Source organism: Lagenorhynchus albirostris, chromosome 2 (genome assembly GCF_949774975.1).
Source record: "Lagenorhynchus albirostris chromosome 2, mLagAlb1.1, whole genome shotgun sequence".
NCBI lineage: Eukaryota > Metazoa > Chordata > Mammalia > Artiodactyla > Delphinidae > Lagenorhynchus > Lagenorhynchus albirostris.
In genome coordinates this window covers 12,095,106-12,111,348 of record NC_083096.1, presented here as the reverse complement: position 1 = coordinate 12,111,348, position 16,243 = coordinate 12,095,106, and the positions used below count along the sequence as shown (strand labels likewise).

At 39.3% G+C, this 16,243-nt stretch overlaps 1 pseudogene; it reads right to left on the bottom strand.

Annotated features, from left to right (window-relative positions):
* Positions 1–310: 310 nt before the first annotated feature.
* On the bottom strand, positions 311–16,000 carry LOC132506885 (small ribosomal subunit protein uS2-like; annotated as a pseudogene).
* Between the last annotated feature and the right edge of the window lie 243 nt (positions 16,001–16,243).

Below are 16,243 nucleotides of genomic sequence, written 5' to 3'. Positions count from 1 at the left end.
TTTCTTTGGGTACGCGGGCCTGTGACTGCTGTGGCCTCTCCGGTTGCGGAGCACAGGCTCCGGACGCGCAGGCTCAGCTGCCATGGCTCACGGGCCCAGCCGCTCCGCGGCATGTGGAATTTTCGCGGACTGGGGCACGAATCCATGTTGCCAGCATCGGCAGGCGGACTCTCAACCACTGCGCCACCAGGGAAGCCCCCTATTTCCTTTTTAAGAGTCTGCAGAAGAACAGCTGCGGACCACTCAGCGGTTGCTCCTCCCATTCCGTGGCCTGAGCAGTGGCAGCTGCAGCCCATCTTCAGTGGCATCTTCACTGACCGCTGTGCACTGTGGTTCTCAGTGGGGAACTAATGGGCAGGCACAGAGGGCGCCTGCCGCCTTCAGACCAGGCTGCCACCTCGGGTTGAGCAGCAGTAAATTCAGGAGCTGGAGCAGTCCGTTCACTCTGAATTCCTCCTTGCTCACAGCCTTCTCAGCTGAGGCCTGCCCTTCCTTTACAAACACCTGTTGAGGATCTTCGCACAAGTCGAGAGTAGGCGGGACTCCCGCAGGTGCTCACGGGAGAGGGAACCGCACATGCGCAGAACTTCCCGGGTCAGCGTCCGTAAATCACGTCAGACCCGCAGAGCGAGCTCCCGGTTGTTGCACAGATGGCGGTGTACACAGAGCCCAGAGACTGGTTTGTGTTACACGGAGCAGTGGTAGGCAGGTTCACAGAAGATGCCTCTCATGCCGGTGGTCAGGCCTGGTGTCGGGAACCACCACGAGTCGCGGCTCCCGGAAGCCTGCCGGGCTCCGGTGAGTGAGGTTCCAGGAACGAGGTGACCAGCAGTAGGAGTGGCGCCCATGGCAGCAGCAAACCTCGGCACAGCTCTCTGGCTGGTCTTCCTGGAGGTTATGATACTGACATCCGCCAGGTTTTCAACGGCAGTGATGGCAGGAGCGGACAGCAGAAGCTTCTCCCAGGTTCTCTTCAGATTTAGAGGTAATGCCATTACTTTTCCTTCTTAGATAACTGTCCCATTTGGAAGTCAAGGTTGGTGCCACATAAGTGGGTTCTTGCTGCAAGGTTTGAGGACATCCTCCTTCATTTGCAGGACATTAAAGGCTCAGGGCATTGTGAAGTTTCTCTTTAAGTTATGCTGGAACCCAGAACAATGCCTTACAGACCGCTGTCTGGGTAGCACAGAAAGGGAAAAGTCAAAGATTTTAAATTTGTAAATTGGACTAAGGAGCAAGATTAAATTATATTGAGTAGAAAAGATATGTTGGATTCAAAGATGCAAACAAAGACTTACCCATATATTATTATATTCTCTATCAATATGTTAAATCTATCCACCTTAGTTTTGAAAGATATTTTTTAGGGGATTATACATTTCATGAGGCTTTGCCTATAAAATCTATGTTACTAAGAGATTATTAAAAATGAAAGCCAATCAAATAACAGTATACTAAAAAGTTCATAGATATAGGAAAAGAAATGATTTTTAAGAAGTACATGAAATTTTAAAGTTCAGACATTTCAGATTGTAATGAAATGTTCTGTGATGGAAATACTCTGTAGCCAGTAAGTTTGGAAATGCTATGTAGACTATATCCTCTGCAAGAGATTCATCATTCACGTTAGCATCATGGAGTAGTCCTGCAAGAAAAGAACTATGACTGAGTTTAATGTACCATTCCTGTCATATTTGTCCATGAAATGCATGTATTTATAGTCTATATAACAATTGTATTTATATATAACAGTTTCTAATACCCACATAAACAGATTTCCTTGCAGGATTCTCACACATTGATGTAAAGAAGAGCATACAGATCCTTCTAACTTAGTGTTCATTAAAATATAAGCTCTAAGAGGGCCTTTTTACCCCAAAGCTTAGTACGGTGCCGGGTATAAATTATATGTTTGCTTTTATTTTTGTTATATCTGTATCTATATCTATCTAACTGCTGATCTATAGAGAGTGAGATAAATGGTTGAAAGAATAAGTTACTTCATTCCAATTATGAAACAGATACAACATATTAGTATACATCTGAAGGAAAAATCAATACTAAGAAAATCAATATAAGAAAATCAATATAAAAATCAATATAAGAAAACCAAAACAATTGTTCACCACAAACAGGCTGCTTATTTTGTTTCTCCTATTTGTGGATCGTTAATTTTAAGTGAGTGATCTAAAATGAATACGCTTCAAACAACAATACAGAAAGGAATAGTGAAGTATCTTTTGCCATAACTATAGATGCTGGCATTAATAACATTTCCTAGAGAGAATCAGCATTCTGCAGGATAATACAGTTGCTTCCTTGGTTGTAGAACACTAAATTGAATAGCAGTGGTGGTACAATTTATTGATATATGAGCCAATTGATTATTAATTTTTTAAATAGTTTGCCTCCTTCTGTTTTAAATGGATAGCCAGACTTTGTTCTGTCTTGTCTCAGGAAAGCTGTGGCACAATAAAGATTACATAAAGTCCAAGGATGTTTCTCAAGAACAGATTGTATTGGGTGTCTAGGAAGAAAAGGAAAAGGCAGATGGGAACATTCCTTTGAGGACAGCAGAGAGGAATGGATAAGACCTCTGATGTGACTCCTGGGTGTATGGGGAAGGATCAGTTCTAGGCATAGGGCTTTCATGTTTAATAAAACTTCTCACACACTACATATGACAAAGAATTGAGTGACCCAGATAATTGAGGAATTGTATAGTCTTCAACAATGACATTATTAAAGGCCACTATGATAGAAAGATAATTGAAATTCTCTTACATTTTCTGGAACTCAGAGTGCTCCTAGATTCTTAAGAAACCTTACAGAGGCTGAAGAAAAGCAAATGATGCTGACACTAATTATCCTGACAAACTAGTAGTTTAGGCTCATAGATGAATTAGAAGTTAATTAATGGAAACCCAGAAATGTGATATTCTATGATTTTAAAAGTTGACTTTAAACAAAGTGTTTTGTTAAGAATATAAAACATGGGGCTTCCCTGGTGGCTCAGTGGTTAAGAATACACCTGCCATATATCCTGAGAAAACCATAATTCAAAGAGAGTCATGTACCACAGTGTTCATTGCAGCTCTATTTACAGTAGCCAGGACATGGAAGCAACCTAAGTGTCCATCAACAGATGAATGGATAAAGAAGATGTGGCACATATATACAATGGAATATTACTCAGCCATAAAAGAAACGAAATTGAGTTATTTGTAGTGAGGTGGATGGACCTAGAGTCTGTCATACAGAGTGAAGTAAATCAGAAAGAGAAAAACAAATACCGTATGCTAACACATATATATGGAATCTTAAAAAAAAAAAAAAAAGGTTCTGAAGAACCTAGGGGCAGGACAGGAATAAAGACGCAGATGTAGAGAATGCACTTGAGGACACAGGGAGGGGATAGGGTAAGCTGGGATGAAGTGAGAGAGTGGCATGGACATATATACACTAGCAAATGTAAAATCGATAGCTAGTGGGAAGCAGCCACATAGCACAGGGAGATCAGCTCGGTGCTTTGTGACCGCCTAGAGGGGTGGGATAGGGAGGGTGGGAGGGAGATGCAAGTGGGAGGAGATATGGGGACATATGTATATGTATGGCTGATTCACTTTGTTATAAAGCAGAAACTAACACACCACTGTAAAGCAATTATACTCCAATAAAGATGTTAAAAAAAAATGAATACGACTGCCAATGCAGGGGATACAGGTTCGAGCCCTGGTCTGGGAAGATCCCACATGCCATGGAGCAACCAAGCCCATGTGCCACAACTACTGAGCCTGTGCTCTAGAGCCTGCGAGCCACAACTACTGAAGCCCGCATGCCTAGAGCCTGTGCTCCGCAACAAGAGAAGCCACCGCAATGAGAAGCCCGTGCACCACAATGAAGAGTAGCCCCTGCTCGTATCAATTAGAGAAAGCCCACACAACAGCAATGAAGACCCAACACAGCCAAAAATAAAAATTTTTTTAAAAAATATATAAAACATTTTAGATAAGTGGACAATTTACAAAATATATTGAGGCAGAGAAAATATTTCCTACGATACTATAATGATGGATACATGTCACTGTACACTTGTTCAAAACCATAGAACGTACAGCACCAAGAGTGAACCCTAATGTAAACCAAGGATTTTGAGTGATTATGATGTGTACGTAGGTTCGTCAACTGTAACAGTATATCACTCTGGTGGGGGATGTTGATAATGAGGGAGGCTCTACATGTGTGGGGAAGGAGGGGGTATATGGGAAATACCAGTATCTTCCCCTCAATTTTTCTGTGAACCTAAAACTACTCTTAAAAATAATATATATATATGCAAAATAAATGTATATATTTATGAGTATATATATATATATATATAGAGAGAGAGAGAGAGAGAGAGAGAGAGAGAGAGAGAGACAAAAAGTGTAGTGGGAGGGTAATTTTTACTAGGTACAAATAAATTTGGACATCAGCAGCAACCATAAGTTGAGGAAAATGTTGCTTTCAGATGTCTGTTATTTTTGTAGACATCCAAATCCTAGAGGCTTCAAAGAGAGCCAAGCACTGACAATATCGATGAAGTATAAGAGTAAAAATGTCTGATGATGCAAGCAAAGCCAGACAGAGTCATCTTAACACGAATTTTGCACTGGTAAGACTGAGACTGGAGGCAATATTCATTGCATTGTTTATGTAAAATAGCAGCCAAGTGAACTGAAGTGGTTTGGGAAAAAAATACATAATTAACACAATTGTGTGCTATAAAAGTTTACATATGGATGAAACCAGATTGCTTGAGAAAAGTGCCTGTTAGGACCTCATTTTTAATAAGAAAATAGGTTAACTAGGATTGAAGTCTATGGAAATAAGGCTTATGTCTTTAACTTGGGGTAAGTAGGAGACTGCAAGTCGGTAGCACAGCTTGTTTATTACACACACACACACAAAAACACGTTTAGAGGTCTCTTTATTTGTTTTTGCTTCACATAAAATTCAAGTTGTGCAAAATTATCTTAAATGGAACAATTGTGAAAGAAAGGATTTATCTCTAATTAGTTACTTCTAAGAGAGGATTATTAAACTGTTACTGGAATTATTTCAATTTGTCATTGTTGATTTAATTTTGAATATTTTTCCCTTTACTGTTTTCATTCAATGATGTTTTATGGCAAAAACATTTAGAATTAAAATAGATTTAATTAATAAACTTTATTTGACATGGTACAATCTTTATAACTTCTAATAGGAGAAATAACAACGTGAAATAAGAGAGATCTAGTGAAGGCATGAATAATGAAACACATTCACATGGGAAGCCCTGCTTATACTGCAATGCTGTGTACACAAGATTTTTTTTAACATCTTTATTGGAGTATAATTGCTTTATAATGGTGTGTTAGTTTCTGCTCTATAACAAAGTGAATCAGCTATATACATACATATATCACCATATCTCCTCCCTCTTTTGCCTCCTTCCCACCCTCCCTATCCCACCCCTCTAGGTGGTCAAAAAGCACCCAGGTGATCGCCCTATGCTATGCAGCTGCTTCCCACTAGCTATCTATTTTACATTTGGTAGTATATATAAGTCCATGCCACTCTCTCACTTTGTCCCAGCTACCCCATCCCCTCCACATCCTCAAGTCCATTCTCTACATCTGCGTCTTTATTCCTGTCCTGTCCCCACGTTCTACAGAACCTTTTTTTTTTTTTTAGATTCCATATATATGTGTTACCATATGGTATTTGTTTTCTCTTTCTGATTTACTTCACTCTGTATGACAGACTCTAGGTCCATCCACCTCACTACAAATAACTCAATTTCATTTCTTTTTATGGCTGAGTAATATTACTTTTGTGTTTATATACCACATCTTCTTTATCCATTCATCTGTTGATGGACACTTAGGTTGCTTCCATGTCCTGCCTATTGTAAATAGTGCTGCAGTGAACATTGTGGTACATGACTCTTTTTGAATTATGGTTTTCTCAGGTATATGCCCAGTAGTGGGATTGCTGGGTCATATGGTAGTTTTATTTTTAGTCTTTTAAGGAACCTCTAAACTGTTCTCGATAGTGGCTGTATCAATTTACATTCCCACCAACAGTGCAAGAGGGTTCCCCTTTCTCCACACCCTCTCCAGCATCATTGTTTGTAGATTTTTTGATGATGGCCATTCTGAATGGGGTGAGGTAGTATCTCATTGTAGTTTTGATTTGCATTTCTCTAATGATTAGTGATGTTGAGCATCCTTTCATGTGTTTGCTGGCAATCTGGATGTCTTCTTTGGAGAAATGTCTGTTTAGGTCTTCTGCCCATTTTTGGATTGGGTTGTTTTTTTTTTTTTTTTTGATATTGAGCTGCATGAGCTGCTTATATGTTGTGGAGATTAATCAGTTGCTTCGTTTGCAAATATATTCTTCCATTCTGAAGGTTGTTTTTTTGTCTTGTTTATAGTTTCCTTTGCTGTGCAGAAGCTCTTGAGTTTCATTAAGTCCCATTTGTTTATTTTTGTTTTTATTTCCATTTCTCTAGGAGGTGGGTCAAAAAGGATCTTCCTGTGATTTATGTCGTAGAGTGTTCTACCTATGTTTTCCTCTAAGAGTTTTATAGTGTCTGGCCTTACATTTAGGTCTTTAATCCATTTTGAGTTTACTTTTGTATACGGTGTTAGGGAGTGTTCTAATTTCATTCTTTTACATGTAGCTGTCCAGTTTTCCCAGCATCACTTATTGAAGAGGCTGTCTTTTCTCCATTGTATAGTCTTACCTCCTTTGTCAAAGATAAGGTGAACATATGTGTGTGGGTTTATCTCTGGGCTTTCTCTCCTCTTCCATTGATCTATATTTCTGTTTTTCTGCCAGTACCATACTTATTGATTACTGTAGCTTTGTAATATATTCTGAAGTCAGGGAGCCTGATTCTTCCAGCACCATTTTTCTTTCTCAAGATCGCTTTGGCATTTCAGGGTCTTTTGTGGTTTCATACAAATTGTGAAATTTTTGGTTCTAGTTCTGTGAAAAATGCCATTGGTTGTTTGATAGGGGATTGCATCGAATCTGTAGATTGCTTGGGGTAGTATAGTCATTTTCACAATGTTGATTCTTCCCATCCAAGAACATGGTATATCTCTCCATCTGTTTGTATCATCTTTAATTTCTTTCATCAGTGTCTTATAGTTTTCTGCATATAGGTCTTTTGTCTCCTTAGTTAGGTTTATTCCTAGGTATTTTATTCTTTTTGTTGAAATGGTAAATGGTAGTGTTTCCTTAATTTCTCTTTCAGATTTTTCATCATTAGTGTATAGGAATGCAAGAGATTTCTGTGCATTAATTATGTATCCTGCTACTTTATACCAAATTCATTGATTAGCTCTAGTAGTTTCCTAGTAGCATCTTTAGGATTCTGTATGTACAGGATCATGTCATTGGCAAACAGTGACAGCTCTACTTCTTTTCTGATTTGGATTCCTTTTATTTCTTTTCCTTCTCTGATTTCTGTGGCTAAAACTTCCAAAATTATGTTGAATAATAGTGATGAGAGTGGTCAACCTTGTCTTGTTCCTGATCTTAGAGGAAATTGTTTCAGTTTTTCACCATTGAGGACAATGTTGGCTGTGGGTTTGTCATATATGGCCTTTATTTTGTTGAAGTAAGTTCCCTCTATGCCTACTTTCTGGAGGGTTTTATCATAAATGGGTGTTGAATTTAGTCAGAAGATTTTTCTGTGTCAATTGAGATGATCATATGGTTTTCCTCCTTCAGTTTATTATGGTGTATCACATTGATTGATTTGCATATATTGAAGAATCCTGGCATTCCTGGTATAAACCGCACTTCAGCATAGTGTATGACTCCTTTAATGTGCTGTTGCATTCTGTTTGCTGGTATTTTGTTGAGGAGTTTTGCCTTTATGTTCATCAGTGATATTGGCCTGTCGTTTTTTTCTTTGTGACATCTTTGTCTGGTTTTGGTATCAGGGTGATGGTGGCCTCGTAGAATGGGTTTGGGAGTGCTCCTCCCTCTGCTATATTTTGGAAGAGTTTGAGAAGGATAGATGTTAGCTCTTCTCTAAATGTTTGATAGAATTTGCCTGTAAATCCATCTGGTCCTGGGCTTTTGTTTGTTGGAAGATTTTTAATCACACTTTCAATTTCAGTGCTTGTGATTGGTCTGTTCATATTTTCTGTTTCTTCCTGGTTCAGTCTCGGAAGGTTGTGCATTTCTAAGAATTTGTCCATTTCTTCCAGGTTGTCCATTTTATTGGCATAGAGTTGCTTGTAGTAATCTCTCATGATCCTCTGTATTTCTGCTGTGTCAGTTTTTACTTCTCCTTTTTCATTTCTAATTCTGTTGATTTGAGTCTTCTCCCTTGTTTTCTTGATGAGTCTGGCTAATGGTTTATCAATTTTGTTTACCTTCTCAAAGATCCATCTTTTAGTTTTATTGATCTTTGCTATCATTCCTTCATTTCTTTTTCATTTATTTCTGATCTGATCTTTGTGATTCCTTTCCTTCTGCTAACTTGTTGGAGTTTTTGTTCCTCTTTCTCTAATTGCTTTTGGTGTAAGGTTAGGTTGTTTATTTGAGGTGATTCTTGTTTCTTGAGGTAGGATTGTATTGCTGTAAACTTCGTGCTTAGAACTGCTTTTGCTGCATCCCTTAGGTTTTGGGTCATCATGTTTTCATTGTCATTTGCCACTTGGTATTTTTAAATTTCCTCTTTGATTTCTTCAGTGATCTCTTGGTTATTTAGTAGTGTATCGTTTAGCCTTCATGTGTTTATATTTTTTACAGATTTTTTCCATAATTGATATCTAGTCTCATAGCCTTGTGGTCAGAAAAGATACTTGATACAATTTCAGTTTTCTTAAATTTACCAGTGCTTGATTTGTGACCCAAGATATGACCTATCCTGGAGAATGTTCCATGAGCACTTGAGAAGAAAGTGTATTCTGTTGTTTTTGGATGGAATGTCCTATAAATATTAAGTAAGTCCATCTTCTTTAATGTATCATTTAAAGCTAGTGTTTCCTTATTTATTTTCATTTTGGATGATCTGTCCATTGGTGAAAATGGGGTGTTAAAGTACCCAACTATGATTGTGTTACTGTTGATTTCCCCTTTTATGGTTGTTAGAATTTGCCTTAGGTATTGAGGTGCTCCTATATTGGGTGCATAAATATTTACAATTATCTTCTTCTTGGATTGATCCCTTGATCATTATGTAGTGTCCTTCTTTGTCTCTTGTAATAGTCTTTATTTTAAAGTCTATTTGGTGTGATATGAGAATTGCTACTCCAGCTTTCTTTTGATTTCCATTTGCATGGGATATCTTTTTCCATCCCCTCACTTTCAGTCTGTATGTGTCCCTAGGTCTGAAGTGGGTCTCTTGTAGACAGCATTTATATGAGTCTTTCTTTTGTATCCATTCAGCCAGTCTATGTCTTTTGGTTGGAGCATTTAATCCATTTATATTTAAGGCAATCATCGGTATATATGTTCCTGTTACCATTTTCTTAATTGTTTTGGGTTTCTTATTCTAGGTCGTTTCCTTCTCTTGTGCTTCCTGCTAGCGAAGTTCCTGCTAGCGAAGTTCCTTTAGCATTTGTTGTAAAGCTGGTTTGGTGGTGCTGAATTCTCTTAGCTTTTGCTTGTCTGTAAAGGTTTTAATTTCTCTGTCGAATCTGAATGAGATCTTTGCTGAGTAGAGTCATCTTGGTTATAGGTTTTTCCCTTTCATTACTTTAAATATGCCTTTCCATTCCCTTCTGGCTCACAGAGTTTCTGCTGAAAGTTTAGTTGTTAACCTTATGGGGATTCCCTTGTATATTATTTGTTTTTTTTCCCTTGCTGCTTTTAATATTTTTTCTTTGTATTTAATTTTTGATAGTTTGATTAATATGTGTCTTGGCATGTTTCTCCTTGGATTTATCATGTATGTGACTCTCTGCACTTCCTGGACTTGATTAACCATTTCCTTTCCCATATTAGGGAAGTTTTCAACTATTATCTCTTAAAATTTTTCTCAGCCCCTTTCTTTTTCTCTTCTTCTGTGACCCCCTATAATTCAAATGTTGGTGCATTTAATGTTGTCCAAGAGGTCTCTGAGACTATCCTCAATTCTTTTGATTTTTCTTTATTCTGCTCTGCAGTAGTTATTTCCACTATTTTATATTCCAGGTCACTTATCTGTTCTTCTGCCTCAGTTATTCTGCTATTGATTCCTTCTAGAGGAGTTTTAATTTCATTTATTCATCATTGGTTTTTTGCTCTTTAGTTCTTCTAGGTCCTTGTTAAACGTTTCTTGTATTTTCTCCATTCTTTTTCCAAGATGTTGGATCTTCTTTACTATCATTGTTCTGAATTCTTTTTCAGGTAGACTGCCTATTTCCTCTTCATTTGTTAGGTCTGGTGGGTTTTTATCTTGCTTCTTCATCTGCTGCGTATTTCTCTATCTTCTCATTTTGCTTAACTTACTGTGTTTGGGGTTTCCTTTTCGAAGGCTGCAGGTTCATAGTTCCCGTTGTTTTTGGTGTCTGCTCCCAGTGGCTAAGGTTGGTTCAGTGGGCTCTGTAGGCTTCCTGGTGGAGGGGACTGGTGCCTGTGTTCTGGTGGATGAGGCTGGATCTTGTCTTTCAGGTGTTCAGGACTGCATCCTCTGGTGTGTTTTGGGGTGTTTGTGACCTTATTATGATTTTAGGCAGCCTCTCTGCTAATGGGTGGGGTTGTGTTCCTGTCTTGCTAGTAGTGTGGCATAGGGTGTCTAGCAGTGTAGCTTGCTGGTCATTGAGTGGAGCTGTGTCTTAGCGTTGAGATGGAGATCTCTGGGAGAGCTTTCGCCATTTGATATTATGTGGAACCAGGAGGTCTCTGATGGACCAATGTCCTGAACTTGGCTCTCCCACCTCAGAGGCACAGGCCTGACACCTGGCAGGAGCACCAAGACCCTGTTAGCCACACGGCTCAGAAGAGAAGGGAGAAAAAAGAAAGAAAGAGAGAAAAAATAGAATAAAAAGAAATGAAGTTATTAAAATAAAGAATTAAAAAATCATTAATAGTAAAAATATTAAAAAGTAATAAAGAAAGAAGAATGAAAGAAAGAAGAGAGCAACCAAACCAAAAAACAAATCCACCAATGATATCAAGCACTAAAAACTATACTAAAAAAAAAAAAAAGTACAGACAGAACCCTAGGACACATGGTAAAAGCAAAGCTATACATACAAAATCACAGAAAGAAGCATACACGTACACACTCACAAAAGGTGAAAAAGGAAAAAAAAAGTCTATAGATTAAGGAAAAAAGAAGAGAGCAACAAATCAATGAACAAATCTACCAATGATAATAAACTCTGAATACTAAACTAAGATAAACATAAAATCAGAAACCAGTCAGTTGCATACAGCAAACGCCAAGTCTACAGTTACTCCCAAAGTCCACTGCCTCAATTTTGGGATAATTCGTTGTCTATTCAGGGATTCCACAGATGCAGGGTACATCAAATTGATTGTGGAGATTTAATCTGCTGCTCCTGGGGCTGCTGGGAGAAAGTTTCCTTTCTCTTCTTTGTTCGCACTGCTCCTGGGGTTCAGCTTTGGATGGGCCCTGTCTCTGCATGTGGGTCACCTGAGGGTTGCTGTTCCCTTCCAGACAGGACAGGGTTAAAGTAGCCGGTAATTAGGGGGCTCTGGTTCTCTCAGGCCAGGGGGAGGGAGGGGTATGGGATGCGGGGTGAGCCTGTGACAGCAGAGGCAGGCGTGACGTTGCAACAGCCTGAGGCGCACCATGTGTTCTCCCGGGGAAGTTGTCCCTGGATCGCAGGACCCTGGCAGTGGCGGGCGGCACAGGCTCCCGGGAGGGTTTGTGGATAGTGCCCTGTGCTCGCACACAGGCCTTTTGGTGGCTGCAGCAGCAGTCTTAGCGTTTCATGCCCGTCTCGGGTCCGTGCTGATAGCCGCGACTTGCGCCCATCTCTGGAGCTCGTTTAGACGGTTCTCTGAATCCCCTCTCCTCTCGCACCCGAAAACAATGATCTCTTGTCTCTTAGGCAGGTCCAGACTTTTCCCCAGACTCCCTCCTGGCTAACTGTGGCACACTAGCCCCCTTCAGGCAGTGTTCACACAGCCAACCCCTGTCATCTCCCTGGGATCTGACCTCCGAAGCCTGAGCCTCAGCTCCCAGCCCCGCCCACCCCGGCAGGTGAGCAGATAAGCCTCTCGGGCTGGTGAGTGCTGGTCGGCACCGATCCTCTGTGCGGGAACCTCTCTGCTTTGCCCTCCGCACCCCTGCTGCTGTGCTCTCCTCCGTGGCTCCGAAGCTTCCCCTCCACCACTTCCATCTCCGCCAGTGAAGGGGCTTCCTAGTGTGTGGAAACTTTTCCTCCTTCACAGTTCCCTCCCCGAGGTGCAGGTCCCGTCCCTACTCTTTTGTCTCTGTTTTTTCTTTCTTCCTTTGCCCTACCCAGGTACGTGGGGAGTTTCTTGCCTTTCGGGAAGTCTGAGGTCTTCTGCCAGCGCTCAGTAGGTGTTCTGTAGGAGCTGTTCCACATGTAGTTGTATTTCTGATGTATTTGTGGGGAGGAAGGTGATCTCCGCGTCTTACTCCTCCGCTGTCTTGAAGGTCTCCCCTAGAGGGCAGTGTCTTCAGCATGATCACAGTCTTCTGGACCACATAGGATGGATGGTGGTTTTAGCACAGTCCTCTCTCACTGGATCTTTCCCTGATTTTCTTGTTAAACTTCTGCTGGGTATGCCTCTATTATATCACACTAGTACCACTGTTAGTCTTCACTGGTTCTTAACTGATTGCTTTACTGCTTTCAGCAAATCCCTGAATCATTAATTGTGCCACAGTGTAATGCACATACATTTAGGCCCTTCAGGCAGGGCCAGGGGATTTCCAATTTTCAAGGCTTGCACTGGCTCTCCCTGGACAGGGCAGAACTTCTGTTCCATGAGCAGGAGCTAGGGATGGGAGAGATGGAGGTTTTGTTCTTCACTGTGTCCTCCCCAACCCAGATCCTCCCTGTAGAGAAGGAGCTGTGTGTATATGTACTTGAGGAGTAGGTAGAGCTTATGCTCTACCTAGCTTCCACAACCCATCGTCCTCAATATATGTCTCCCAGACCACATAGTCTGGGAGATGGGATATTCATGTTCAGTGGATGCCAAATCTACCCAAAAGAGCTCTTTTGCACCAGAGAGCTGGAGGGAGTCGATAATAGATATGCCTTTGCCAACACACTGGAAGGGTTCTTCACAGGAGAATGTTGTAGCCCAGAGCTTGAAGTCCATGGCCTTCCAATGTTGTTAAATATCTCTGTAGGGCTTCCCTGGTGGCGCAGTGGTTGAGAGTCCGCCTGACGATGCAGGGAACACGGGTTCGTGCCCCGGTCCGGGAAGATCCCACATGCCGCAGAGCGGCTAGGCCCGTGAGCCAAGGCCACCGAGCCTGCGCGTCCGGAGCCTGTGCCCCACAACGGGAGAGGCCACAAGAGTGAGATGCCCGCATACCACCAAAAAAAAAAAAAAAAATCTGTAGACTTTGTGCCATAACTGCTTCTCAATTTATTAAGCCCTTTATAAAATCTCCAGAAACCCTGAATAATTGTCTTTGCTAATTTTGAACAGTCCACTAAAAGTTTCTCTGGCAGAGAGTTTCATCAAGCTTTACACACTGTTGTTACTGACAGAATATTTTCAAATGTGAGGTTACTTGATGTTCAACCTACAACTGATCCAACATTTATTTTATCAATAAATAGTCAGTGACTAACTTGGATCTATATGATAATTAAACACTCTAGAAATTTAGAATCTTTGTACATGATGGTGAATATTTAGATATTTTGAAACATACAAATTATTTAATTGTTCTTATTGCTTTAGAGATTTATTCTTGTGTTTGTCTGGCCTTTAGTATGAACTGGCCCAGTGATAACTTTTTGACATTGATAGAACAGCACCTGGGGACAGGGTACAGATTATCTGTATCATTTCAAATATATTTTTAATTATATAGCAGCAGAATTGACTTTATCCTAATGGTGAGGACTGCCCTAATCCTTCTATGAACATTTCTCCTTTCTCTGGACTTCAGAATTCCAATTACACAGCTTAGGGATAATTTAGAGATCTACAATCTCTGTTGTATCAGACCAGGAACTTCCCCATTCAATGTCCCTTTTTGAGATATTGCTCTCAGGGAGCAGAAAATTGTTAATTCAAAAGTAGAGCATTATTTGATATTTCTTAAAATTGCAGAGTGATATTTTAAAAACCTCCTTAAAGAGAGGAATAACTTCACCAACAAAAAAGAATAAAGTACTTTGGTAGAAAGAGATAAGGAAGTCTAGGAGGCTTAAGTCCTTGCTGGAGCTTAAATAAGTCTCCCCTCCTCTCTGTACCTTTGATAATCACTGTAAACATTGATGGTAGCAATTTGCTACATAAAGATAAACAATTGTTATATAGAAAATAGCTCACAAAGACAAAGAAACAAATATTCATTAGATAACTACAGAATGCCAATTTTGATGTGATAAATTTTTTAGAAGTATAATACAGTGAAACTCTATTTGAAATTGATGGGATAAAAATTTAGCTATAACACTTTGGCAAAATTAGTTATAGTTTCTGATTTTAAATTTCCTTATAGGAATGGTAAATCTGACTTTGCATCAAGTGGTGCTAAGGATTAGTACAAAGGTATGAAAAGCGTAATCACGATACTTATCCTTTTTTTTTTTCCTCGCGGTACGCGGGCCTCTCACTGCTGTGGCCTCTCCCGTTGCGGAGCACAGGCTCTGGACACGCAGGCTCAGTGGTCATGGCTCACGGGCCCAGTCGCTCCGCGGCATGTGGGATACTACCAGACCGGGACACGAACCCACGTCCCCTGCATCGGCAGGTGGACTCTCAACCACTGCGCCACCAGGGAAGCCCTTCTCTATCCTTTTTAATTATCAGAACAACATCATGTGAGAGACACTCTTCTCTATTTTGTAGATGAAGAAGTGAAGTTATAAAGAAGTGTTGTGTGCAAGATAGCTTTTATGGGATGGATCCAGAATTTGAGTTGTGTCATTTTTATACCAATTCTTTTGTTATTGTTGTTAAGGTACCCTGAATAGAGAAGTACCATTGTCTGATTATTAGATTATTAGAATATGGGTTCTGAAATATTGTTATAGTCTTAATGTTACTTCTTAACTACAAGTCCTTTAACCTGTTTGAACATTAGTCCTATGATCATTATTATGAGAAACATAATACTTTCCAAGGATGTTGTGATTCATTCCTGTGAATATGTTTTCTTGTTGATAAAACACTATAAAATAGTAATTGGTATAGTTGATTCAGCAAATCAAATGGAATAGGAAACAATAGATTTATCATGGTTATATTTACATAATATTTAGACTACCTTCTAAAATTATAGGATTTTAATTTAGTAAATTAGATTTTTATTTGCTCCTAAAAATTATAAATCTATGTGCAAGTTAAATAATTCTAAAAATCTATTTGTAAGCATTGCTCTTAGGTATATTATTTTTAATGTGGTTTAGTTCAAAGTAACATAAAAGGTAAAATTTTTCAAAATTTTCCTGCAAATATTATTCATGTGGATTAGTTCTTCTCAAGAAATCAATGAGATTTCTGTAAATATTTATTCTTTCTAAAGAACATCTGTTCTTTGGGAGAACATACCAAATAAAAAGTTTGTATATTGAATTGAAAAATATATTTGCATATACTTTATTGAAGTCTTTTGAACCCTGTTAAAGTTCATGTAGAGACAATGCTTTATGTTATTCTATGCATTTATTTATATTTTACATTTTATAAAGCATTGACTTCTGCCTTCTAAAAGTAGAAACAGGTTATCAAGAACAATAAATTATAATTCAGTATAAGGTGAAAATCTTCTCTAAGAGACTGATAATCTTTCAAAAAGATAAGAGATGAAGGGCATAAAAGTATTTTACTTACCCATAGTCCGGCAATACACCCTGATATTTAGAATTTCATCAAGAGCAACCAACAGTATTTTATGTTAGCACTATAAAAGAGAAATACATCAAGATCTATAATATTATCATACTCTTATTTTTATTGACCCAAAGACCAAAAAATTAATACTATTCATGTAATCTTTGTAGATATTTGCAATAAAAATCACTTCATGTGAATACTGATCAATTTATATTTGAAAATAATCACAATGTCAGCATTTCTG